Below are 25,743 nucleotides of genomic sequence, written 5' to 3'. Positions count from 1 at the left end.
GCTTTTCCTCTCTTTTGCAGCTCTTGAAACCCTTCTGCTATCATAGGAACAAGTCCCATGTAGCCCGTGGGCTGATACGTAAAGCCCAGGTGAGCTGTCCCAGCTGAGGCCCCAGCCACCAGCCAGCCTGAGCTACTCTGAAAGCCGACAGTAGCCATAGAGTGAGCCTGGCCCAAGAACCACCCAGCTGAGCCCAGCCCAGACATCCAGCCTGAGGAATTATGAGCTCAAGAAATGGTTGAGGTTTTAAAGCACTTCAGTTTTAACGTGGGTCCTTAGGCAACAAAAGATAATACATGCCAAAACATGCAAAAGACATTTGTAGGGTGTTGAAGGAGTGGCCTTTTCCGTGGCTAGGGAGAACTAGGGGCTGTGATATGGAGCTTGAACTCTGGCTCTTGGCCACCCGTACTTTAGCAAGGAACCCATGGCACTTTACTGAGTCAGAGTCCATCTGTCTGTGTAGGCTGGGAAGTCTGTGCCTGGCACTGTCAACCAAAGCCATTCTGGGCAGGACTCACTGCAGGCATCATGGCCAGCACAGAACCAGGGATCAGATGCACACCTCACAGTTCGCAGTTGCCTCTGTCATGTCCTAGAGCTCTGATAGGAAGAGTCAGAAGGTAGTGTCTTGTTAGACATTTGTGGGGTTCATAATCCAGCTGCCACGTTTTCCTTCTGCAAGCCTAACTCCATATGCTGGTAGTAAGTCTCTGACTTTGTGTACTTTTATTCTTTTATTAAGGGTGATTTGCTAGATAGAATTTTTTGTTTTCTCCTTCTATGACATAGCTCACATCAAATATTGAAATACTGCTATGGCTACTAGGGATGGCTCCATTTACTGAACACTAACCAGTGTCTGGACAAAGGGCTCTATAGGCCTGACCACATCTCATCTTTCCTGCACCCAGGGGGAGAGGTGCTGTCCATCCCATTTTATAGATGGAAAAACTGTATCCCTTGCTCAACCATACAAAGTTTTTAAATGTTGGTGTCACAAATCAAGGCAGACAGTAAGGGCTAGAGGAGTGGGGAGACTTCCTGGGGGACACACTTCACCTGTTTTGAAGACAGATCAGGATTTATCCCCTACTACCTCTCTGACCTTAGGCATCTTACTAAACTTCCTTGGGCCTCAGCTTCTTCTTCTGTAGATTAGGAGTCATAATCTCACCTTTCCAGGTGTTTGGGGGCAAGAATTAAATGAGAAATATAAAGGTCCTGGCCCAGCATTAGGCCCACAGTTGGACCTTGATCCCTTTTCCTCCAGCAGAGAAGACTAGATTCTACCATTTGACAGCAATTCTGTCCAAAAGAAAGTAAATTCTGTGAGAATGCAGAGTTTCTTGTTATTTTCTTTACACTGTATTCCCTGGCACCACAGCATGGCCTGGCATGTCATAGGCACCCAATGTTTCTTGAATTGAGTTCTGTATTTCTGTGAGTCTCTGATTCTGTGAGATGTGACCGCCAGTGATTCCCAAGGGCTGGTTGTTATGAGGAGGCAGAGGGAATCCAGGAGCAAAGCTTTGCAAGGATGTGAGTTGGGGAGGATCCAGTCTTGTCTCATTCAACAGCCCTCCAGGAGCCAGGCAGAGTGGTTTGCAGAGTCCATAAAGATTCCTTGCTGCCCGGTGTGGGAAAGCAGTTTGTTGCTGGAGATGCTGAAAGGGGGTCTTAAAAGCAATCAGTGGATGTGGCTTCCCCACCCCCTCCCTGCCCACCCCCCTCACAAGCTTGTCCTGGCCTCTGCCCGGGAGCCCCCACCCCTCTGCACAGTGGCCGGGCTTGGAAAGAATCTTTCTTTGATGCCAAGTATCAGCAGGGCTCTCAGAGGGTGTGAATTATTCATCGACAAATCCAGCACCCATCTGTCTCCAGTCGCGCTGCTGGCATCTCCCCGGGCCCAGAAGCTGCCCAGGGCACCTCCACCCCAGGCCTGCCGGTGAGTTCCTCATAATGAAGATTCAGCTGCCCTGAGGCTTTTGCCTTAATTGGAGAGATGATGGGGTGAGCAAGAGGCTCTAAAGTATGCATTTGAAATCAATTTGCTCCTTGAAGTGGCATGAAAACCAAAGTCGAAGAGATGCCCGCTGTGAGGGGATTTCCCTGGTGCCACTCAGCTCGGTCTCTGTTAATGGCCTGTGTTTAATGGTCCCTCGAATCTTTTGCTCTGAAGAGGTTGGCAGGAGCTGTGATGGGATGGAAGTGGCTTTGTGGGGAACCGGGGCCCTGCAGGCGTGGCTTCACCCACAGGGTGTGGCCTCTGGGACTCGGTGGCCCCGAGAGCTTGCGCATGTAGCTGGAGGCTCAGGGGAGACTCCAGGGGTTCCCCAGGGCGGATGCAGTAAGCTGGCAGAAATGTTTAAAAAGAGGTTAAGTTGCTGACGAAGCCAGCCAGCTTCCTGAAATGTCTGGAGGAAGTAGGTGACAGCTCATCTGTAGGACAAGAGGCTGGAGGAAGACATATGGGTTGGTGGTCAGCAATCCCTTAATTCTCAGGGGCAAAATGGCTTTTTCCTCCATTGAAATAATAAACCGGGAATTATTTGTGCGTGTCTTTAGTGACCAGCGGCTGACTTTCAAATCGGCATATTCAGGGTTAAAAAAAAAAAATGAGGTCCTCATTGGAGGCTGTATACCATAGTAGAGAGTTCTCCAAGAACTAGTAACAGTTGTGACTATTGCCATGTAGCAAATCATTTTAAGATGTTTGTGGGCCCTAGTTACTCTTGGTTTTAGAACCTAACCCTATAGTATGTATCCTATCAAACATTATAATGTGTCATTATCATATGCGTACATATGTTTATATATAATATACATATATACATATTGTGTATTATATTTATTATATATCATAATGTACCCATATCAGAGGTAGGGAGATTGATATATTAATATTTATATATTTAAAAAAATAATTTTTAGAATTTGCTTTTGAACATACTTAGCTATGAATAGTAACTCATTTAATATACTATTGGCTCTGTTTTGTAAGTAGTCGTCATGCAGACTTAGATGTTCACACAAAGCGAGGTAACCAAATCATGAATTGTTATCAGATGTAACAAAATCTTTATGAAAACTAAACTCGGTAGTGAACAAGGTAGACCTAATGTTTGTAGAGATTTAATTAAACATTTATTCATTTTGACTTTGCATATTTCGCTATTTCAAGCTAATACCTTTTCTTATTTTCTGGTGTCCAACGTGTTTATGAGACTGGACTGTGTGACCGTGTGGTGTGTGTGTGTGTGTCCCTTAGTGGATAAAACACGCTTGCCTGGGTGAGGGTGAGGGGATGGGGAGCCTGGAGGAGGTGCTGTCACGGTGTCCAGGCTACCAGAGTTTTATCTCTCACAGGTCTTACTGGCTGTTTCTCTTGGTTGCAGAAATAAGCTTAGCAGGGTCTGTGCCTAGGTGAGGAGGTCTGGCGCCCATGTGCAAATCAGCACATGTAGGTGAGGAAGACCTGAGGCACAGCCAAACCCACTAGGCCCTGCTAAGAAGTCCAGCGACACCTGTGGATGTTCCCCTCAGGGGACAATAGTCAAGAAATAAAGAAGGGGGGCACCTGGGTGGCTCAGTGGGTTAAAGCCTCTGCCTTCGGCTCAGGTCATGATCTCAGGGTCCTGGGATCGAGTCCCGCATCGGGCTCTCTGCTCGGCAGGGAGCCTGCTTCCCCACCCCCTCTCTCTCTGCCTACTTGTGATCTCTGTCAAATAATTAAATAAAAAAAAAAAATCTTAAAAAAAAAAAAGAAAAAAGAAATAAAGAGGGAAGTCTTGGTACTCTCACATGGCCTTTGTTCATGCATCACTTTACTCAGCGAAGGAAGAAGAAGGAACTGTTTCCCTGCCCAAGCAGAAGTGGGGGGAGGTCAAGGACAGAAGGGACATCGAATTTGAGCTCAGCGCACTCACCTGCGAGCCCTGATCTGTTTCTTCCACATCCTGCTTGCTCCCTGAATCCCTAGCAATGTTCTGGTTCTCAAGACTACGTTGGTGGAATTTCTTTCTTTTTTTTTTTTTTTAAAGATTTTATTTATTTATTTGACAGAGAAATCACAAGTAGGCAGAGAGGCAGGCAGAGAGAGAGGAGGAAGCAGGCTCCCCGACAAGCAGAGAGCCCGATGCGGGACTCGATCCCAGGACCCTGAGATCATGACCTGAGCCGAAGGCAGAGGCTTAACCCACTGAGCCACCCAGGCGCCCCATGACTACGTTGGTGGAATTTCTGATGTGTCTCAAAGGTAGATCATTTGTCCATTCCAGGCAAATTTTTCCTTCCTGAAGCCGAGAAGGGAGAAGTGGTAGATGTGCCAAAGGCTGCCAAGGAGCTTCTTTGTTGGGCAAAGAACCACAGCAGAAGAGCCAGGCGGGGGCTAAAAATTTGGCCCATGGGTCACCTGCCCGTCGGCCTCTGGTGTTAGACTTCGTCAGACCAGAGAAGGGTTCCTTGCCAAACCCTACACCCCTGAGGCCCCATCCACCAGGTGGATGGCCCTTTCTAAGTTCCACAGAGACCCTGCTTTGGTTGGGGTATTTCTGGAGGCAGACCTGGAGAGAGACGCTGGCATGCAAGCAAGTCTCCAGGGAGGGGCCCCGGAAGCACTGGGAGGGAGTAAGGGAGATAGGCAAGGGGTGCGAACCATTCAGGTGTGCATCACAACGGTTATCACTATAGCTGCAGGTGGGGAACAGTGGAGAACATTGCCTGAGTCATCCCAGTGCCCCCTCCATTATCATGAGGGCTGTTCCCCAGGGCTCCTGCACCAGCCCTGCAGGTGGGCTGTGTGTCCCAGGTGGTAGAAGGCCCTCCTTTAGGGTCAAAGTTGTTTCTGATGAGCTGCTGTGGTGACAGGTGCATGGACAGGGCATCCGGGCTTGGTGGGGATAGCGTCCTCCAGAGGCACCCTCTAGGTGAGCCTGACTTCTGTCCTGCTGGATCTAATCCACTGAGCTTGTATCTGTGACCTAGACCCCATCCATCAGCTGAGGCATTCCCTTGTGACATTGTCCTCCCACAGTCTAAACTGGGATTACTTCCGGAGAAAAGACCCACAACATCCAGCACTGCTAATACATAATCATGATACAAAGCCTTCCCACCTTATAATCAAGTCTGGGAGCTGTTCCTGGCTCTGCTGTGTGTTTCTCTTCCCATGGCCTGGCTTCGTTTTCTGCTTCTTTCTCTGCCTCCCCTCCGCCTCTGGAAGCCCGTAAGGAAATCCAGGTTTCCTGGCTTCCCGCCTTCCTGTTTTTATCCCATGGACCTCCGGAGGGTTGGCAGGAGCGGGAGGTGGCTGCCCGGAACGGCTCCGGGCTCCGGAGGAAGGCTTGCCGGGGGGCCAGGGCCCAGCTGGGGGTCTGGGGGCTCGTCTGAGAGCCGTGTCTGTCACACAGCTGTGCTCTCTCTTCCCTGGCTGGTTTGCTGAGGGTGGCCGGCGGAAAGGATGGGAGGTTCAAGCCACGCTTGGCATGGCCCCCAGCAAAGCCAAATTCTTGCCTCTGCCGCCTCCCCACACCTCAGAATCGCGTCCTTGTCAGCACTGTCCCGGCCACCTGGTTCTGCGATTCTGCTCGTTCTCGGGGCTTTGGTGTCACCCCGGGAAGCACAGAAGCAGGAGGCTGGCAGAAGTGTAGACCTGGTTCAAATCAGAAAGCCCCCAACACAGAGCTGGGACTCCTTTCATTTCTGTCTCCTCCAGCTCTGTCGCCGCTCGTTGTTCACTGGAGGTGTTTGATGTCGCTCTCCAGTCCCCGTTGACCGTGTTGGCCTGGAACAGAAGCGGCTCCTACGGAGGGGACGGCGCACCCCTGTTGCTTCATTTGGCACCACCGGTCTAATGAGGTGTAAATCCCACAGATGCCGCTCGGGGCGGCCGACATAGTAATTTATATCAATTGGTGTGATTAGAGGAAGCCCTCAATCATCCTGTGGTGTCTCGTTGCAATCTGTCATAGCCCTAATCACATGAGCTCCACCCTGAGTTTGTGCCGGGAGGAATACACTGCTCTCCGGGGTTCCGCTCAAGAGCCCGCATGTCAGATGCAGAGATGGGCCCCAAGAGGTAAGTCACATTCCTCCCATTTGCCTGGGAGGCAGCCTGGCCAACTGGACCCATGTCTGCCTGCAACCTGTTAGCCTGCCTGCACATGAGCTTTCTGGAACACTGAGGCTCAGCCACACTTTGGGCCAGGAATGGGCACAGTGAGACCCCCATGCTCAGAGCCTCTGGGTCCTGAGCAGAGCCACAGGCCTAGGAGCCAAGGGTGCCACCGCCCTCTTCACCCTCTGCCAGAGTCTCTGCGGGTCAGGCGCTGATGCAGGTGTCCAGGAGGGGTAAAGCAGACCCACACTTGCCCTCAGGGAATTTCTATCCCAGTCAAGGAGCCTGACTTTCACCCACTGTACATGATGCAGTGGTTAACCAAAGCTGTTAGAAGTGCCAAGAGGGAGGCCTATGGAAGGCTGCCTCTGAGTGTATACAGGCGATCTGACCTAGTCCAGGGGGTTAGGAAGATTCCCTTGAGGAAATGACTTAACAGAGACCTTAAGGAGAGGAGAAGTACAAGAGGGGGTGGGGGTTGTGATTCCATCAAAGGAAGCAGCTGTGTGTGTGTGTGGCCCAGCCCGGTCTCTGGAGGGTAACATTACCAGATGGGGCTGGGGGAAGAGGAAGAAGCTAATTTCATCTGCCACGATGAAGACTTAGAACTGTTGAGAAGCATTATCCAAAACATAGAAATACGGGAAAAAGGAAGAGTATAGATTCTCAGTATCAGGCTTGAGCATTATCTACTAGGCCCACCCAAGGATGACTCCATTCTCTGTGGGACCGTGCCTTGATTTTGCTGTGTACTGATTTGGGCTGATCTCTGGGAGGTCACACGTATGTGCATAAGTGGCTGTCGCCCTGCAGGGAAGCCAGTGGTTTCTGTCTGATGGAGAAGGTAAGCCGAGGGGGTATCACTGCACCACCCTGAAGGACTTTAGTCGGTGTTGTTTCTAAGTTGAAAGATGAGCAAGTGAGTTAAACCTTTCTTCTGTCCACCTTTTCTGTAAGCCCCTGTCATCAAATGCTGTTTGAAGCAGATCTACCATATCCCTCGTTCTCTCATGAATGAGTTAAATAAATGTTTGTCACATATTTATTCTTTATGGATCTATCCACTTATGGATGGATAAAGAGAATCTGGTATATATGCTTATATACTATATATATATGTGTGTATATATACACGCACACAACTGAATTACACACACACAACGGAATATGGCACAGCCACATAACAGAAGAAAATGCTCCCATCTGTGACAACATGCATGGACCTTGAGGGCATTATGCTAAGTGAAATCTTATTCAGACAGAGAAAGACACATACTGCATGACCTCTCTTACATGTGGAACCTAAAAGAAGCAAACTTACAGAAAGAGTGACCAGACCCATGATGGTTGCCCTGGCAGGTGGTAAGGGGGAGTGAAGTAGATGAAGGTGTTGAGGAGACACAAATTCTGGGTTATAAGATGCATGAGGTCTGGAGGATGTTATGTCCGCTTACTGTGGGCACGATTTTGTAGCATTTACAGATATCCAATCAGTATGTTATATACCTTAACTAATACAGTGTTCTATGTCTACTATCTCTCAGTAAAACTGGAAAAAAAAACAAAGTTGGGTTTTTCTCCTTGGAACATTACTCTTAACAGAACTTCCTCCTACCAGTGATGAGAACCTGGAGGATTTGAAGCCAGCAACTGCCAAGGTCACATTTGCCTGGGGACACAGTGTTAATGTTCTTTGGAGAAAATTAAGAGACCGGCTCCTACTTTTTTGTCAGATGGGGGCTTTCCCTCTCGGGACAAATAACTGGTTTGGTTGAAGACCAGTCTGCTGTCGTTATCATCCAGCGCAGGTTTATTCTAGAGCCCTTCTACAAACAGAGGAGACGCTAATCATTGTGATGTCCATTTGGTTAAGATTTAAAGCCGTGGATAATAATTTATTGTAATGGGATCTAAACTAATGAACTCCACTTACAATTGAAATGTTTTAGAAAGCTTTCTTTTCTCCGGGGTCTCCCCGGGAGGCCGAGCTCTGGCAGTGGTGGAACCACTCTGCCACCGGGCACGTTGTTCATCAACTGTGTCAAGTGTCAGAAGATGGGGCCATCTCTTTAAAGTGCTTTAAAAAAAAAAAAAAAGGAGGGGAAAATACCAGCATTCATTTCCATAAATTATTGAATATGAATTTAAAATCATCTAGTTGGAGAAGTGTTGAAATTACACATGCTAATTGGCAAGTCGGGGAAGTGGTGTTGGCGCCGCAGAGAGCAGAAGAGTAATTGTTGTTTCTGGAGCGTTGGTGGTCAGATGGGGGAGGCGGGGGGCGCCGTGCAAGGTAGGGCAGCAACACAGATCCAAAGAGGTTCTCAGGAGGAAAGGTGCCAGCAGTGAGGCTAGGACCTTACCTGTGGTATCTTCTTTAGTCGTTCTTGCACTCCTCCGGGACCATTATCTCTCTGAGAGGTGGAAGGCCCAGCCAGAGGTCAGTAGCTGATAGGTGGCCAAGGTGACTTCTGAATTTAGGTGTTTGGGAGTCAATGTCAATGTGCCCACAGGCCTGCCTGTGATTTGTAAACATTCTTCACTTCTGTTGTTGCCTTCTCAGTGTTTATACTGCAGCGTGATCAAACCAATACAGTAGAAAGAGCATGGCATCCCCACAGCCAGCCCTACCCCGCAGAATGAATGCTCATCAGTTTTAGGCAACTGACAAATAATTACATGGGGAAATTATGATCCCTCCTTCCCTGCCTCTCTGGTTATATTTCTTCCTTTGTCTTGTAAGTATGTATCCTTCAAGTTTTTCCTCCAACATCATCTACTCAGGAAAATCTCCGCTGGCTCTAACACTTAAAATTGCAACCTGTGGGGCGCCTGGGTGGCGCATATGGTTAAGCATCTGACTCGATTTTGGCTTGGGGTTCGTGAGATCGAGCCCCGTGTCTGGCCCTGGGCTCAGTGTGGTATGTGCTCAAGATTCTCTCTCCCTCTCCCCTTCCTGCGCATGCTGTATCTTTCCCTTTCTCTCTTTCTTTCAAATACATAAATCAATCTTAAAAATATTGCAAACTGCCTGAGCTCTGACTCAGTAATCTTGTCTATCACCCTATTCTATTTTTTTCTTTTTGCCCCCACAGCATTTACTAACTTCTAACTTAATAGATAATTTATTTGTTATCTTTTTATTATTTGTCTTCCCCTAATAGAATTTAAATGTCAAGAAGGCAAGGATCTTCGCTTTGTTTACTGGCGTATTTCTAGTGCTTAGAACAACACTTAGAATGTAGTAGGTACTTATTAAATATTTATTGAGTGGATGAATGAATGAATGAATGAATACCTATTATATGGCCATTTATAATTTAATGAAAATCAAATCCAATGAAGAAAGCAAACAATATTGTTATGCACACCCATGTTCTAAGTGTTTGCATATATTTTCTTTAATTTTATAACAATTGTCATTATCACCATTTTAAAGATGAGGATACTGAGGCCTGGAAGAGTAAAATAACTTGCCCAAGGTTACCCAACTAGTACTCTTAAATCCATTTTGTTGAGGGATAAATCTCATATAACAAAATATGCCCATACTTGACGAACAGTGGACAGGGGGATCCACCCATGTACCCATCACCCAGGCGAGGTGTGCCACCTTCCCTGCCTCTGGAACTACTATCCTGTGCTGTTCTGCAGTCCGTTCCCTCCAGCCCCTGGGAGCCCCTCATGTTTTCTGTCCTTATCCTTTTGCTTTTTCTAGAATGTGGTATAAAATGGAATCCTACAGCAGGTACTTGATTATGGTCTTTTGCTCAGCATAATAATTATTAGAGATACATCCGTGTTGCTGTGTGGATCGACAGTTTATTCCTTTTCTTGGTGCTGAGTAGTATTCGATTGAATGATTATACCACAAAGTCTTCCTCCGTTTGCTTGTTAATGAACACACGTGCTGTTGTGGCTCTTAGAAATAAAGCTTCTGTGAACATTGAGGTACAAGTTTCATGTCTTCATTTCTCTTGGGTCAACACCTAGAAGTGAAATTGCTGCACTGTATGCTCACTGTCTGTTTAACGTGATCAGAAATGGCCACATGGTCTCCCAAAGTGTTGTACCACTTTGCATTCTCACCAAAATACAGGAGGATTTTTTTGTTCCCCATCCTCATTGGCATTTAGTAGGACTGGTCATTTTACCTTGAAATTAAACTCTTTAACTTCAAGCATTGAAGTGGGTGTCCAGCGTGGTCTCACCATGGCTTGATTTTTCATTTTCCAAATGATTAATGATATCAAACATTTTTCATGTGCCTCTTGGCCAATAGTATGTGTTCTTTGGTGAAGTGTTTGTTCAAATCTTTTGCCCATTTTTTTTTAAGATTTTATTTATTTGTTTGACAGAGAGAGATCACAAGTAGGCAGAGAGGCAGACAGAGAGAGAGAGGAGGAAGCAGGCTCCCTGCTGAGCAGAGAGCCTGATGCGGGACTCTATCCCAGGACCCTGAGATCATGACCTGAGCTGAAGGCAGAGGCTTAACCCACTGAGCCACCCAGGCACCCTCTTTTGCCCATTTTTAATTGAATTGTCTTATTATTAATTTTGAGATTGTCTGTTTATTAATTTTTTCTAGTCATGAATTAATTGATTGCCTTATTAATTTTGAGATTAAAGAATTCTTTTCGTAAGCTAATTGTTTTTGTTAGACATATGTAATGTGTGTGGCTTTTTATTTTTCTGCTGCGTGGCTGGCCTCTTCATTTCCTAAATGGTGTCAGAACTGTTTTTGAACTAAAGTCTGTCCACCCTTCCTTCCTTTCCATTTTCTCAAGTGAGGTTCATCTCGAGGAATAAGATGGACAAGTTTGACAAATAAATTTGCCACCCTTGAGGGGTAACAAAAAGAAAAAGAAAAACAAAAATAAAAAAGAAGTAGTAAAAAATAACCAAAATAGCTAGAGGAAAAACAAAATCTTGGCCTGTGTTTGTGCTGAGAGCTCAGAAACAAATTACCTTAATAGGAGGCTGAGGGAGGTAGAGAGAAAGTTAATCACTAACCCAGGCTCAGCGTTACTTTAATTAAGCATAATAAGAATAATGAAATTATGCACCTCCTAGGATTTATGGCTTAGCTATTTGTATGGCACCAAGAGGATTTCAGGAACAAATAGAAATGATGGAATCCCAGGGACTGCTCCTGTCTTGCTAGATTGCCCTTCCACACCAGTGTGGGTTCCTGCAATGGGCTGGATGCAGCAGTATGGGTAGGGGCTCAGGAGCCCTGGTGTGGGATGCGGGGCAGACGCTCCACTCCCTGTGCTCCCATCTCCTTATATAGGGAGGATTTGACACAGCAATGTGCTACTGAACATTCAATGCCTAATACATGCCTCTCTCCACCAAAGTACATAGATATGTATATCTAAACTCACACGTAGTGCCTATTTATTATACATTTTACTAATATTAGTGATGTATACTAAGCAATTTAGTACAAATAAATATAATATTCTATGCAATTATGGTGTATAAATATACTTCACAATTTAACATAAATTAAACAGACACTATCATACATTCCACATAGCCTGATGATTTTCACAAAATGCTTTTGGTGATGTTTGCCTAACTCCCACCTCAGTATCCAACCAGGAGTTGCAACTGACAAACAGATGCAGCTCCAACATGAATATGGGTTGATAATTTTGCGTATGTTGAAGAGTGAGATGGAAGTGAAGCAGTGAAGACATTTGTTTTCATCAGTGGCATGAGTGACTTCCTTGCTGAGCTGGATAGCAGTGTTCGAATACTGCAAGAACCTGTCCTTGGTTTTTGTGCCATTCACAATGTGACATCTATATATACGATGCGCTTAATTACTGACATTTTCTCAATCGCTTACATACGTCTAGACCGTCAGCACAACAACGGATCAAGCTCTGAGTCAGAGTGTTTGCCAATGTCTATGATGTAAATACACCTGCCTTGACCTAACTTATGCTACTAGCGTGATGTCACTGAATGGGGATTTGGGACGAGACGTGCAGTTGTGTACCACTCTGTGGTTTATCTACTATGTGGATACACGATTGTAGTAAAATACTTAGAAAGGGGTGGTTTTGAGTATTTATCGCCTTTATTTTTGATATAATTTATTTAATAAAAGTTTATGTAATTTACTTTATGATAATGATGGTGCTTGTTGACCATTTTATAGTCAGCTCTCAGATACGTGTGAGCCAGTGGCCTCACAGCACAGGAGATCCAATCCAGTGTTTGCTGTCAGATGAGATTTCCGAGAGGGGCCCGTGTTTCAGACCTTTCCTCTCCAGAGTCTGTCTCTCCCTGCTAGGGCCAGACCTACTCCCATTCTGAGAGGAGCAGGTACATAGTGAGTTATTAGTCTTCTTGGGCTGCCATAACACAAGACCACAGACTGGGTTACTTAAACAACAGAAATTTATTTTTCAGTCCTGGAGGCTGGAAGTCCAAGGTCAAGGTGCTTGTAGCACTGGTTTCTGGGGAGGCCTCCCCTCCTGGCTTGCAGACGGCTGCCTTCCAGTTGTGTCCTTACTTGGCCTTTCTCCTGTGCAACACACTCCTGCTCAACACACTCCTGCATCTCTCTTCCTCTTCTAGGAAGGACACTAGTCCTATTAGATTAGGACCCCACCCTGATGACCTCACTTAACCTTAATTAGCTCTTTAAAGTCCCCATCTCCAAACAAAGTGTCCTCGGAGGTGAGGGCTGAAGCCCTCAACATATGAAGTTATGGGGCAAATAATTCAATCCCTAATAAGTGGTTTCCATTCTTCTGGGGGAGAGGAATAGAAGCAGAGAGGTAAAGAGGCAGTACTTGATACCAGAGGTAGGTCTGGGGAGCTCCTTTCTTGGGGTCAGGACCAGAGGCTTGGCCCTGAGCCAAGGTCAGGACCAGAGCATGGTCAGGACCAGAGGCTTGCCTGAGGGAGAGAGTGTACCAAGACCAATGCAAGACTGAGAACCCAAGCCCGAGGGAGATGGGGTAGTGCCCATGGCTCTCCCACTGTGCCATGGTTAAGACCCTTGCCATTGGAGCCCTGTTGCCCTGAATGGGCAGTGGAGCATAGCGGTCAGGGCCATGGACACTGAGCCAGGCTTCCTGGGCTTCAAGTCCCAGTTGCACCATTTACCAGCTGGGTAACGGTGGGCAAGTGACTGACCCTCTCTCTATCAGTGTTTCCATCTAAAGAGTGCAAGTAATGCTAGTACCTTCCTCCAGGGTGGCTATGAAGAGTAGATGAAGAAAGAGATATATTTACAACTAGAATATAGACTTTCGCTCTTAGTGAACACAGCATTGTGAGTGATATATCGGGGTTAGCAATCACAGCTGCAATTAGAGTCCGTTTCCCTCTCTCAAGTGTGTGTCTTTGAGAGGATGGATCCCTTGTCTCGTCTGCCTCTGAACCCTCTGCCCCTTGCCCAATATCTGGCACTTACTAGATACCTAATACGTGTGCTGAATTACAAATAAATACCAAAGGGTACTGGAGTGATTAAACAGTCAGGAAACAAGAATATTCATTCATATGTGGAATCATCCAATTATTTAATCATTTATTCATTTAACCAATAATTTTTAACAGCTTTATTGAAATAGAATTCACACAGCATACAATTCACCCATTTAAAGTGTGCAATTCGTGGTTTTTGGCATATTCAGAGTTGTGCATCCATAACCATCACCAGTTTTAGAACATTTCATGACTTTGAAAAGAAGCCTAAAACCTATGAGCAGGCATCATCTTCTCCCGGTGTCCCAGGCCCAGGCAATCACCCATCAACTTTCTGCCTTTGCCTATTCTCAACACTCCATACAAGTAGCATTGTGTAGAGTGTGGTTTTTATGTTGTAGTAGGTATTGGTACAAATGATTTTTAAACGTTTTCAAAATACTGTGAGATACACCAGAGAACCTGCCATAAAAATCTTATAGTCTAGAAGACTCATGTTCAGAGGCACCTGGTGGCTTGGTCGGTTGAGTGAGTCTCGATTTTGGCTCAGGTCATGATCTCAGGGTCGTGAGATTGTGCTCAGTATGGAGCTGCTGGAGATTCTTTCTCCCTCTGCCTCTGCCTCTCCCCACGCTTGCTGTCAATCTCTCTCTAAAATAAGTAAATACATAAAATCTTTAAAAACTTTTAAAAGAGAAGACATATGTTCACATACAGGACTGTACATGATTGCTCTTAGCAGCTCGTTCCTAATAACAAAAAACTAGAAACAGTCGCATCAGTGACGAATGATTAAACAAACTGTGGTCTATCCATGCAACAGAATACTGCTCGCCAAGATAAAGGAACAAAATATCAATACACGATAACAATGTGAATGAATTTCAAAATCCTTATGCCAAGTGCAAGAAGTCAAACACTGTGTGATTCCATTCGTACGAGCTTCTTAAGAAAGGCAGAGCTTTAGTGACATGAAGCAGATTAGTGGTTGCCTGGGGCTGGGAGTCCTGGGAGAAGCCCAAATACCAAGGGCCTTGAAGATGCTTCTGTGGTGCTCTCTCTATCCTGATTGTGGTGGGGATCACACTGGTGCACAGAATTACCGAAATTCACCACACACAATACTTAAAATAGGTGAATTTCATTGTACTTAAATAAAAAAGAAAATACATTTATAATAATAATAATAATAATAATAATAAATAAAAATAAATAATAAATAATGTATAACCTATAAGCTACTATTTATTAACTGTTACTTAATAAGGACCAAATACTATAAGAACGTTACAGCATTATCTTTTAATTCTCACATTAACTGAATAGGGTAGATGCTAGCAGCTATGGATCAAATTGTGTGTCCCCCCTGCCAAATTCATTTGTTGATGTAACTTCCAATGGTATTCAGATATGGAGACTGTGGGAAGGAATCAGGGTTCAATTAGGTTATGAGATTGGGGTGCCCATATGAGATTAGTGCCCTTCTTTTTTTTTTTAAGATTTTATTTATTATTTATTTGACAGAGAGAGATCACAAGTAGGCAGAGAGGCAGGCAGAGATAGAGGGGGAAGCAGGCTCCCCGCTGAGCAGAGAGCCCAATGCGGGGCTCGATCCCAGGACCCTGAGATCATGACATGAGCCAAAAGCAGAGGCTTAACCCACTGAACCACTCAGGTGCCCCAAGATTAGTGCCCTTCTAAGAAGAGGAAGAAAAAAGATCTTTCTCTCCACATGCATGCACATAGGAAAGGTCATGTGAGGTGAGGACACAGCAAGAAGGCTGTCATCTTTGAGCCAGGAAGAGAGGTCTCACCAGAACCCAGCCAGGCTGGCAGACACCCTGATCCTGGACTTCCAGCCTCCAGAACTGTGATAAAATAAATTTCTGTTATTTAAGCTACCTGTTATGGAATGTTAAGGAATCCTGTTATGACAGCTTGAGCTAAGACTACAATAATTCCCATTTTACAGAAGGAGAAATTGAGGCATGGAGAAGTTGCTCTTTGGTCAAGCACATCTGGAATCTATCCAGACTTGTACTAACTATTCCCTAATTTCCTTGAAGAACCACCCCTTTCCCCACTGTCAGTGAATGTGCTTAGAAGGTGGTTCTATCCCCAACTGAGACTTAAAGCTCATGGCTTGGCCCAAGCTCATCAGCTCATCAGGATCCTCTGACCCCAGGGATTGGCTCAGGGTTCAGCAGAGATCCCAACAGAGCCACCGAAACATAACACAACTTCTACTGGGACTGCTAGGGCTGAGACACCTTCCTACGCACAGGATCCTGGGAGCATGTGTGGCAGAAACTGTGGCAGACACGTTGCCTCTATGAAGGGAAACTGCATCAAGGATGGACCCAGTGGTCTGGAAGCAGAGCCGTAAGAGATGGAGAAGGAGAGAAAGGACCTGAGCTCCTGGATCAGACCAGATCGAATGCTGGCCTATCCCTGGATTCTTCAGTTAACACCGCCCGTATATTCCCTTTTTTGCTTAATTCAAGGGTGTATATTCAAGGTCACATGGCTAATATGTGCCCAAGGAGTGTGGGTTCAAGCCCAGGTCTCATTCTACTGTGCGCGCTCTTTTGGCCATTGAACTCTAACGGAGGAGAGAAGGAGGGGTGTCTGTGGGGTACAGGAGGGTGGAAACTTGGAAATATTCGGCTGCTTTGGGAAACTAGAGCAGGACTTGTGAACTGTGAACTGTGTCTCTGACAAGGTACCCCATCCCTTGGAGCCTCAGTTTCTCCCTCTGTAAAATGGGGATAATGAAGCATCCACCCCCAAGAATGATCACGAGATTTACACAAGATAACGAAGAAAAAATGTTCGGCACTGCATTTAGGAAGCTCCCCCCCCCCCCGCCCCCGCCAACCCAGTAACTACTGTTATTGACTTGGAACCCCTGCAGCACCCATTAGTATCTGATTACAATGTGAATGTTTTATCTTATGTTGTTTTTACTGAAGGAGACTGAAATTTTTGAGTTATTGTACTGATTTTAGCAAGACCAGCCTCCTCTCTGGTAGCTTCGAATTAAAAGGCTGCAAAGAACAGAGGGATCCTTGGGATCAGAGGAATCAGAGGCAATGATCCATGACCATGTCCTCTCCCCAAAATTTCATTGCTCCTGGAACACTCTTAATGGATCTGTCCTGCTCTGAAAAACCTAGGCTGTATGGCTTCATGAGCCAAAAAGGGGCAGAAAAAGAGTCCCAAGGGTCAGAGCATCCTGCTTCCAAACACCACCCCTGGGGGGTGGGGTGTGCCCTGGGCAAGAGCAGCACCTACAAGCTGGAGAAGCAGCATGGAGGGAGCTGGTTTTTCTCAGCTCTGCCCCCCTTGCCCTGCCTCTCTAGGGGCCCCGGGAAGTCTGTGTGAGGCTGTTTGTGTCGTGGACTGCCACAGAGGCTGAGCAGAGTGCCACAGTCCTCCTTCACTGTGGCTGCCCTGGTGGCACTTGGGGGTGGCTCTCTGTCCCTCCAGGACCCGGCTCTGCATCCTGCCTTTCCCACTGCGAAGTTTTGTGACAGGTGAATTAATGGCTCTAAGCCCCGATTTTCTTCTCACTTGCCAGATGAGAAGAACACTGTCAGGCGTCGGGGTCATTTAGGAAATGAGAACTCTGGCCTTGCAGTCTCCTCTGTCCAAGTGTTTCTATCTTCCTCCCCTTCTTTGCTTCTTCCGCTCACAGCGGGCTCCCCAGACCAGCAGCCCCAAGCTGCTGCAGGGAGCTTGTTGGGGGCAGAGGTAGAGGTGCAAATACAGGGACCCCACCCCAGGTCTACTGAGTGGCACACTGTAGGGCTGGGTTCAACAGGCTCTCCGGGGGATTCTGATGGCATCAGTGTGGCAGCATTGTCCTAGCTAAATCTCTGTATTCCCATCTCGGATGTGGCTGCGCCAGTTAGGCGACCAAAAATGTGTTTCCTAGGGGTGGCTGGGTGGCTCAGTGGGTTAAGCCTCTGCCTTCAGCTCAGGTCATGATCTCAGGGTCCTGGGATTGAGCCCCTGCAATCAGGCTCTCTGCTCAGCAGGAAGCCTGCTTCCCCCTCTTTCTCTGCCTGCCTCTCTGACTACTTGTGATTTCTCTCTGTGTTAAATAAATAAAATAAAGTCTTTAAAAAAAAAAAAAAAAGGTGTTTCCTAGCCCCTCAGGCCATATTCAGATCTCTTTGTTCTGCCCACAGCACATCTAGGACTTAAATTGAAAAAAAAAAATTCAGCACACTTTTAGTTATTTCTTATTTTACTACTTGCTGAACAAATAAATAAATCTGTGGTTATTTATGGAAACAATAGCTTTCCGTTATGGTTAAGAGTATACACGCTGAGACCCGACCCGCGGTGCAAATCCTGGCTTGTCCATCTGGTTGCTGTGTGACTTGCTTCACCTCTCTGTGCTGCCTTCATTCTCTCAGTGGCAAAATGAGGCTAATGAATGTACGTATACACAGGGTGTTGAGAGGATTAAATGAGTTAATCCATGTAAAGTGCTTGGCTCCAGGCAGGGCGCATTTTAGCAACTAATGGCAGCCCTGCTTAAGCATTTCACATTATTTTGTTTATTCCACTTACCTTATCGATGAGATAGGTATTACTGTTGGCCCATTTCACAGATAAGAAAACCAAGGCTGAAAGTCCTCACCTGGCTAGGATATAATCAAGCTAGAATTGCCACTGAGTTCCAAAGCCTGGCTATGCTGTCTCCCTTCTAGCAGACAAAATGTCCAACAAGAATATTCTGCAGATTCATGTAAAAACTTGCTGATTGAAGCTGCGGTGTTGTCTGTGTTCTCAGATTGACCCATGGGCTGTGGGTCTATGGAAAATTACAAGAAAAGGAAGGCGCAGGCTCTGTCAGCTGTTCTAGCCCACCTGCGGGAATGGGTCTGGGTGGATGGAATTAGCTTCATTTGTGTCTCCTTTCCCAAGACTAATGTTTGGCAGTATCTTCCCATCTTTACTTACCTTGGTGGGAATTAAAAATGAATGTGTGTGATACAGTGAGTCCAGCAGCAGACCCCGGGATGCCTTCTGGAGCCCCTTGACACCGTGATCCAACGCTGGGGAAGTGAGTGGTCAAGGTGTCTATTCTAAAGAATGATATTTCATCAGTGACACAGGGCCTGCTTTGAGCCCTCAGCTTTATGGACCCTTTAAGAACAAACAAGCAGTGCTTTATTTCAGTGTGCAGACACCGGAAAGGAGAGTGTCTCAAGGTCAGGTCATCCTCAGGAGACGACAGCACACAGCTTGACCAGGTCATGACAGGAGACGTTTACCTTGGGATTCAGTTATCACAGGCCCCATGGGCTCAGAACTCCGTTCTGCCAATTGCAGTGTTCCTGGGAGGCCAACAACAGCCAGCCAAGCGAACCGATGAGTGTGGCCTACAGAGCTTTCACTTCCTGGACACCTGCTGCACACCCAGCCATTCATGGGCCGTGTCTCTGACACTCACTGCCCAACTACCCTGGTGACAGGCACTTTCCCTATGAGACACTGAGGCACAAGAGATGATGTGACCTGTTCATGCTTCCACAAGTGGGCAGTGGCAGATTTGGGATTTTTAACCCAGCTGATCTGGCTTCCAGGCCAATGCCAAGTGATTTGGTGACAAGAAGAAATAGAAACGTCCAGTGGATGGGAATTTGTAGCTCCCTGTGAGGATGAAATACAGACTAGAGTCACAAACTGAGGATGTGCGTCTAATCTGCCTGCAGACTTGTTTTGTTGGGCCTGGAGAGTGTTTTTTGTTTTGTTTTGTTTTGTTTTTTTAATGTTTGAATTCATTGCTAACTTTTAGAAATAGGGAGTTTTCATACAGGATGCAGATTTCTAGCTTCTCTTGCTAAAGCAGGTGTGGGAACAGTCTGCTGGATCTGAGGACAGCTACCCTCTGTAAAAGGAACTAGAGCCTTCCAGAGTGCCATAGCCTGCACCCCACCTGGGCCTGCCCCACAGGAAGTCGACTAGCTCCACAGCACCATGGAAGGCTAGATCCAGTAGAGGGAGGGTCTTGGATACCAACACATACAGTTACCAGCCTGTCATGTCTTCATGAGTATGTTGGTTTGCTTGGCCTGCTGTAACCACGTACCACAGGCTGGGTGACTTAAACAATAGAAATGTATTTCCTCTCAGTTCTAGGGGGCTGCTAGAAGGCCAAGGTCAGGGTGCTGGCAGGGTTGGTTTCTTGTGAGGTCTCTGCTTGGCTTGCAGATGGCTGTCTCCTCCCTGTGTCTTCACATGGCCTTTCCTGTGTGTGTCTCTATGTTCATCTCTTATAAGGACACCGGGTCATATTGGATTAAGGCCCGCCCTAATGACCTTACATTAACTTGATTGCCTCCTTAAAGACCCTCTCTCCAAACAGTTACATTCTGAGGTGCAGCAGGTTAGGCCTTCAATATTCAAATTTGTGTGGGGACACAATCCAGCCCATGACAATCGGATATCGATTATCTCCCACAGGGACAGTCCCACTTTTGTAGGGTCCAATGTTCAGACCACGTTGGAGGTCTTCTTGATAAAAGAATATACAGTTATGAATGTAAAATTAGGTGCCGGGAGCAGAGCTGCTGGTGTCCTGCCCACGACGTCCCACAGGTCCTGGCATTTCCATATGTTCTAGCCATTTCGGCTGCCAGGACCTCTTTCTTTCTCCAAAGCCTCTTCTTGCCCACCAGGAGTGCTGGGGAAATAGCTCCCACCACCACCACTACCCCCGAAAGCCCTCAGCCAGTGGCTGCCTCGCCCCTGAGGTGGGATGGCTCTGTGGTTCGGTTTATACCCTGTGCATTAACCGTGTCTTTATTTTCTGTGCTGCCATGGTTTCGATTTCTGGGACCTTGCTGACCCTGGTGGGAATAGTCCTCCCAGGGTTAGTCAAATAGTGAAAAAAAAACTCACCCTAGAGTGTGTCTTTCAAATGCACACCAACCACTCTAGAGCTTATACCCCCCACCACCTCCTTTATTGGGTTCTGAAACTCCAGGCCACTGTCCACTCTCCATGTGCCCTCACCCTCTGAGGGCCAGGTACTGGACAACCAGGGACAACCCTATGTCCCAGAGCCCTTCGGGATTGTTCAAACCGGCCCAGCAGAAGCCCGCTCAACTTTCCTCCCCCTTTCTTGGGGCGCCTGGGTAGCTCAGTGCGTTAAAGCCTCTGCCTTCGGCTCAGGTCATGATCCCAGGGTCCTGGGATCCAGCCCTGCCTCGGGCTCTCTGCTCAGCGGGGAGCCTGCTTCCCTTCCTCTCTCTCTGCCTGCCTCTCGGCCTACCTGTGATCTCTGTCTGTCAAATAAATAAATAAAATCTTAAAAAGAAAAAAAACAATAAAAAACTTCCCTTCCCCTTTCTTTCCTGCAGAAACCACAGTAAAGGCCCTCCACACTTCCCCTATCCTCTGCTTCCTGCTCAAAGCTGGAGCTTCCTCCTGTGGCCCATCACAGTGTGGCATGCCCTGTCCTCTTGCGAACCATGGGTGACAAGCTGTCTTTTCAATGGCAGTCGTCCACTGATCTGCTGTCCTTTCCATACCTAAATAGTAAAAAAACCTATATTTTAAATCATCCCGTCCCCACAAAGGCCCCCATAGGATTAAGCTCCAGGTGCTCACCCAGGGCACTGGCCTGTGTTGGCCAACTGCCCTCGCTGGTCGCCCTTCCCACTTGCCGGCCACGGTTTCCTTTCCCTCCCAGGGAACCCAAGTGTGCCTTTGTCCTTGTCCCGGGGTTTGCTTCCCAGGGGACCAAGCCAAGTCGGCACAGTTGGGATTGTTCATGTTCAGTACAGAGATGACATCGAAGTGGAATCGGTGGCCTTCCCTGATGGCTGTTGCTGTGTCTTACACTGGCGCATTTCACAAAATCGTGTGGTCACACGAATGCATGTGACAGCTCTTGGAGGGTCCCCCTGCTCAGACTTCATTAGTTCACAGCGAAGCTGCCTCCTGAGGAGGACCTCAGCTCCGTGAGTGCCAGACAGGGCTCAGCTCAGTGGCTGGCCCATAGGCGGTGCTCTGTGAGTAGAGGGCTAGTGAACGAGTAGCCTAACAGGGTATGCCACAGGGCTGAGCAGAGTCGGTGTACCCACCCCTACCCTGGGTGGTGCTTGGATGAGCGTCCTTTAAATCCTCTTTTTTTTAAATCCTCTTTTTGAAGGCTTCCACTAGTGGCAGCTGAGCTTCCTTCAAAGGGACACAATTTTCTTTTCTTTAAATTATTCTTTTTTATTTTTATTTATTTTTTTTTTAAGATTTTATTTATTTGACAGACAGAAATCACAAGTAGGCAGAGAAGCAGGCAGAGAGAGTGGGGGGAAGCAGATTCCCTGCTGAGCAGAGAGCCCGATGCGGGGCTCGATCCCAGGACGCTGGGATCATGACCCGAGCCGAAGGCAGAGGCTTTAACCCACTGAGCCACCCAGGCGCCCCTCTTTAAATTATTCTTGAAATATGCAAATACTTTCATTCCTACAGACCTAGATGTGAGAGTATCCTTTAGAAACACCTTACAGTTTGCTGATCTGATCTTGTATGGGCTGACTATGTGGTTTAACTCCCAGATGGTGACTCTGTCTTCCTCATTTCCAAGTTCTCTGGGGCACTGGGACAGATAGGTGGGACATCTATCCCCTGTTCCCCTCCCCCACCCCACCCAGGTATCAGTGTATACGGTATTGATTAATAGATGATGTGGAGCTGCACAGACCCAGTTGGAGGCCCCTCAATTCCCTGGCAGAGAGATTTGGGCAAGTTACTTAGACTCTGGAGCCTCAGTTTTCTCATCTGTAAAATAGGGATAATGCTGGGAACCACCTTCCCGATTAATGTGAAGAGTCAATAAGATAATGCGTGCAGACCTTTCAGCACGTCTGATCCATAGTTAGAGCTCTGTAAGGGGATCCTATTTATGGGACATGTATTACTGTAATACTATGCCCAGAGACTGTTAACCCCATCAGCCTGTGTTTCAGTGCTAGCCACAGGCCTGGGGCAGCATGGAGTTGATCCTACAAGTGACATTTTACCAGTCTCTGGGAACTTATGAGGCAGTTGGGCAGTGCTTTGATGTGAATAAGGCAGCATACATGATGTGCTTGGTTTCCTGTGAGGTGGCTTCTAATGCCTCTCTCAGGGCCCCGTCCCCTCCTTCCCAAACAGTGGGCTTCCTGAGGGAAACTGATCCCTCCTGTGGTCAGTCTGTCAATTATATACTGTTGGCCTGGGATGTACTTTTTACCACCAACAGCTTCTGGTAACACAGAGGTAAACTTGGAGGATCCATACAACAGAGAGGCAGAAGAAGAAAGAGAGACCAAAGGAGTGAGAGAGAGCAGTAGAGAGCTCTCTTGGCAAGCTAAGTACAACGAGGATGTAGTCTGTAGGAAATTATTTACAGAGATGAGGAATGTATGTGAAATATGAAACAAAGAAAGAGACAGCCAAAGCCCGGAAATGGAGTAAATAACAGAATTGATAGGCATACATACCATTTTTCTGTTCCTGTGTCTGCGGCAGACATCACTAATCGATCACAGTGTTCTTTCAAATGATCTGAAACCCAGCCTCAGCATCCTCACTCAAAGAGCCGGGTTATCACGACTCATCCACTGGAGTCAGTGTTTGCGTTGAAACCTCTTCCTGTCTGGGTTGTAAGCTCTTGCCTCACATTTAGGGGGAAAGCTTAGATTTGAAGAGCAGACGGAGGCACAGAAGACACAAGAGCAGTAGTAGGTAAGAGGTGTTAGAACTGGTGGGTTCCTGACGGAAGGATAGAAGAATGGGCTCTTCACATTCCCTGAGACTGAAACTCTGTCTCCAATCCTGCTCCACTTGCCAGATAACCCATTTCTCTGGCAAGCAAGTAGAGAGAGAAAGGGGCCACACTGAAACCAGATCCTCAGAGGCGCATATATGAAATCTGTGAAGATGGAATATAGGGAGAGAAAGATTTGTTTTAGTCATTTTTGGCAGTGCTTGGAAAACAGTAGATGCTCAATAAAAAACTATTGGAAGAATTGAACAAGGAATGCTCAGCGGTGGTAAATACAGGGGAAAGAACTATCCGTTCACCACTGTGGGGAGCGGTGTACCTTTTCTGGAGGATGCAATGGTCCTACATAAATCCTTAAAAATGTGTAGAACTTTTGCCCTAGAAATTCTATTTCTAGGAGTTTATCCAAAGGAAATAGACCATGGAAGTGCATAATATTTCAAGAATGTTCATTTCAGTGTTGTTTTTAATATTGCAAAAATAATGAAAGTAACCTACATGTCCAACAGCAGGGTATCAGTTAAATGAGCAGCAGTATATTCAGGACATGGAAGACTACATAGAGATTTCATGGGATCTTGTGTAGGGATGACATGTGACTGTATTTATGATATATAACCAGTGAGTACAGCAACTTACCAGAAAGCAAGTACTTTACAAAAAAAAAGAATTAAATATATTTATGTGCACTAAACAGCCCTAGAAGTACATTGGCCAAAATGTTGAAAAATATTTTTCTGTAGGTCCTTAGATAATAGGTGTGGATGTTTTTTCCTTCTACTATTCTATATTAAAATTTCTTCTAGAATAAACAAATTACTCTTATAATAATTCACGTGTTTAAGAGTGATGGGCAGGGACATATATACCTGGTCATTTTACACCTAGATATGCACCTGTCCACATAGTGTATGTGACTCCTTAGATGTTTGAACTCTTTGGGCTACTTAATAACTGTACGGAAATATCTAATATTTGATAAAGATGAACACTAAATAGATAAGTACCAGGTATTATATTAAGCTGTTTTCATATTTGCCTCTTGTAACTTCATAGCAGCCCTGGGAGGGAGGTTCTGCTTTTCTCTCCTGTTCTAGACCTGATTTAACTGAGGATGGGCCTGAGTTACCCAGCCCTGAGGGGTGGGGCAGGATGCGAAGGCAGGCAGGTTGTCTCTAGAACCCGCACGTTCAACCTCCTTGCTACATTGCTTCCAGTAAAACAAAATCTTAGCCAGAAATTTTTGGAATTCTAAGATCGAACCAAGGGGTATTAAGAAATCCCATTAACAATAATTTTGAGAGCCCTAAATTAAACTAGATTCACATTTTTGTGTATGTGTGTGAGCTCATGTCAGGACCAAAAAAAAATGAGGGAATTAAAGTGTCTTGAAAAGATTCCTTTTTGTAATTAAGCCTTCCTTGCCTGCTTTCTGTTACCCACGCTGACATATTATAGCAATAAACAGCATCAGAGCGTCACGGCAGCTCCTGTGTTATGTCAGGGTGTGAAGGATGAGAGATCTCACCCAGGCAGCTCCCTGGATTTGTCAGCAGTTTTCTGGGTCCCACATGCACATCCTTAAAGTGGCCCACGGTGCTGGAGATCCATCTGGATACATGCATTTTTTGTCTCTGGATGGCATCTGTAGTTCTGGAATCTTCCTGAAGCAGTTCAGAAGGAATTGGGCTTGAAGGGTGGACAGATGGAGGAAAGTCCTCTCTGCCATTGGAGCTGATCCCTGTGATGACTTCGTCTCCCCTTGAACCAACCAGAGCGGCCATGGAGGGAAGGCCACTCTGTTAACGCCCCATTCAGGACAGCCTCTTCTGGAAACCGGGGTTTCTTCAGTCAGAAGTGAAGGGTCAAGGGCTATATTTAGGAACTGGGAAACGTACGGCTGCAGGCTTGCCAGAGGGGAGCATTCATGCACCCAGAAGGAAGAAAGTGTGAAGGAGGGAAAAAAGGGGTTCTTCAAATCCTGGCTTTCACCTTCATGAGCCATGTGACCTTGGACAAAGCATTTCTTTGACCTTCAGTTTCTTCATCTACAGAATGAAAGAAATGCTTGTATCTTAACTTCCCTTCCCGTGGCTTCTTCTGTACTCACCTCTTCCCTCCCTTCCTTCCTCTTCCTCCTTCCTCTCTTCCCCCTTTGCCTCTTCTTCTCCTTCTTCTTTTTCCTCCTCTTCCAACCCCCTCTTTCTTCTCTACCCTCTCTTCTTCTTCTCCTCTTCCGTCTTCTTTTTCCTCCTCCTCCTCCTCCCCCTCTCCCCCCTCCCCCCTTCTCCTCCTCCTTCTCCTTCTTCTTTTCCTCCTCCTTCCTCTTTTTCTCTCTTTTAGGAAGTGAGTAAAATGCCACACACAAAGGAAACACCCAACAACA

The sequence above is a fragment of the Lontra canadensis genome, unplaced genomic scaffold (genome assembly GCF_010015895.1).
Source record: "Lontra canadensis isolate GAN:19392208 unplaced genomic scaffold, GSC_riverotter_1.0 scaffold34, whole genome shotgun sequence".
Classification (NCBI taxonomy): Eukaryota; Metazoa; Chordata; class Mammalia; order Carnivora; family Mustelidae; genus Lontra; species Lontra canadensis.
The sequence above is the reverse complement of the archived record's forward strand: the minus strand, read 5'-3'. Positions refer to the sequence as shown.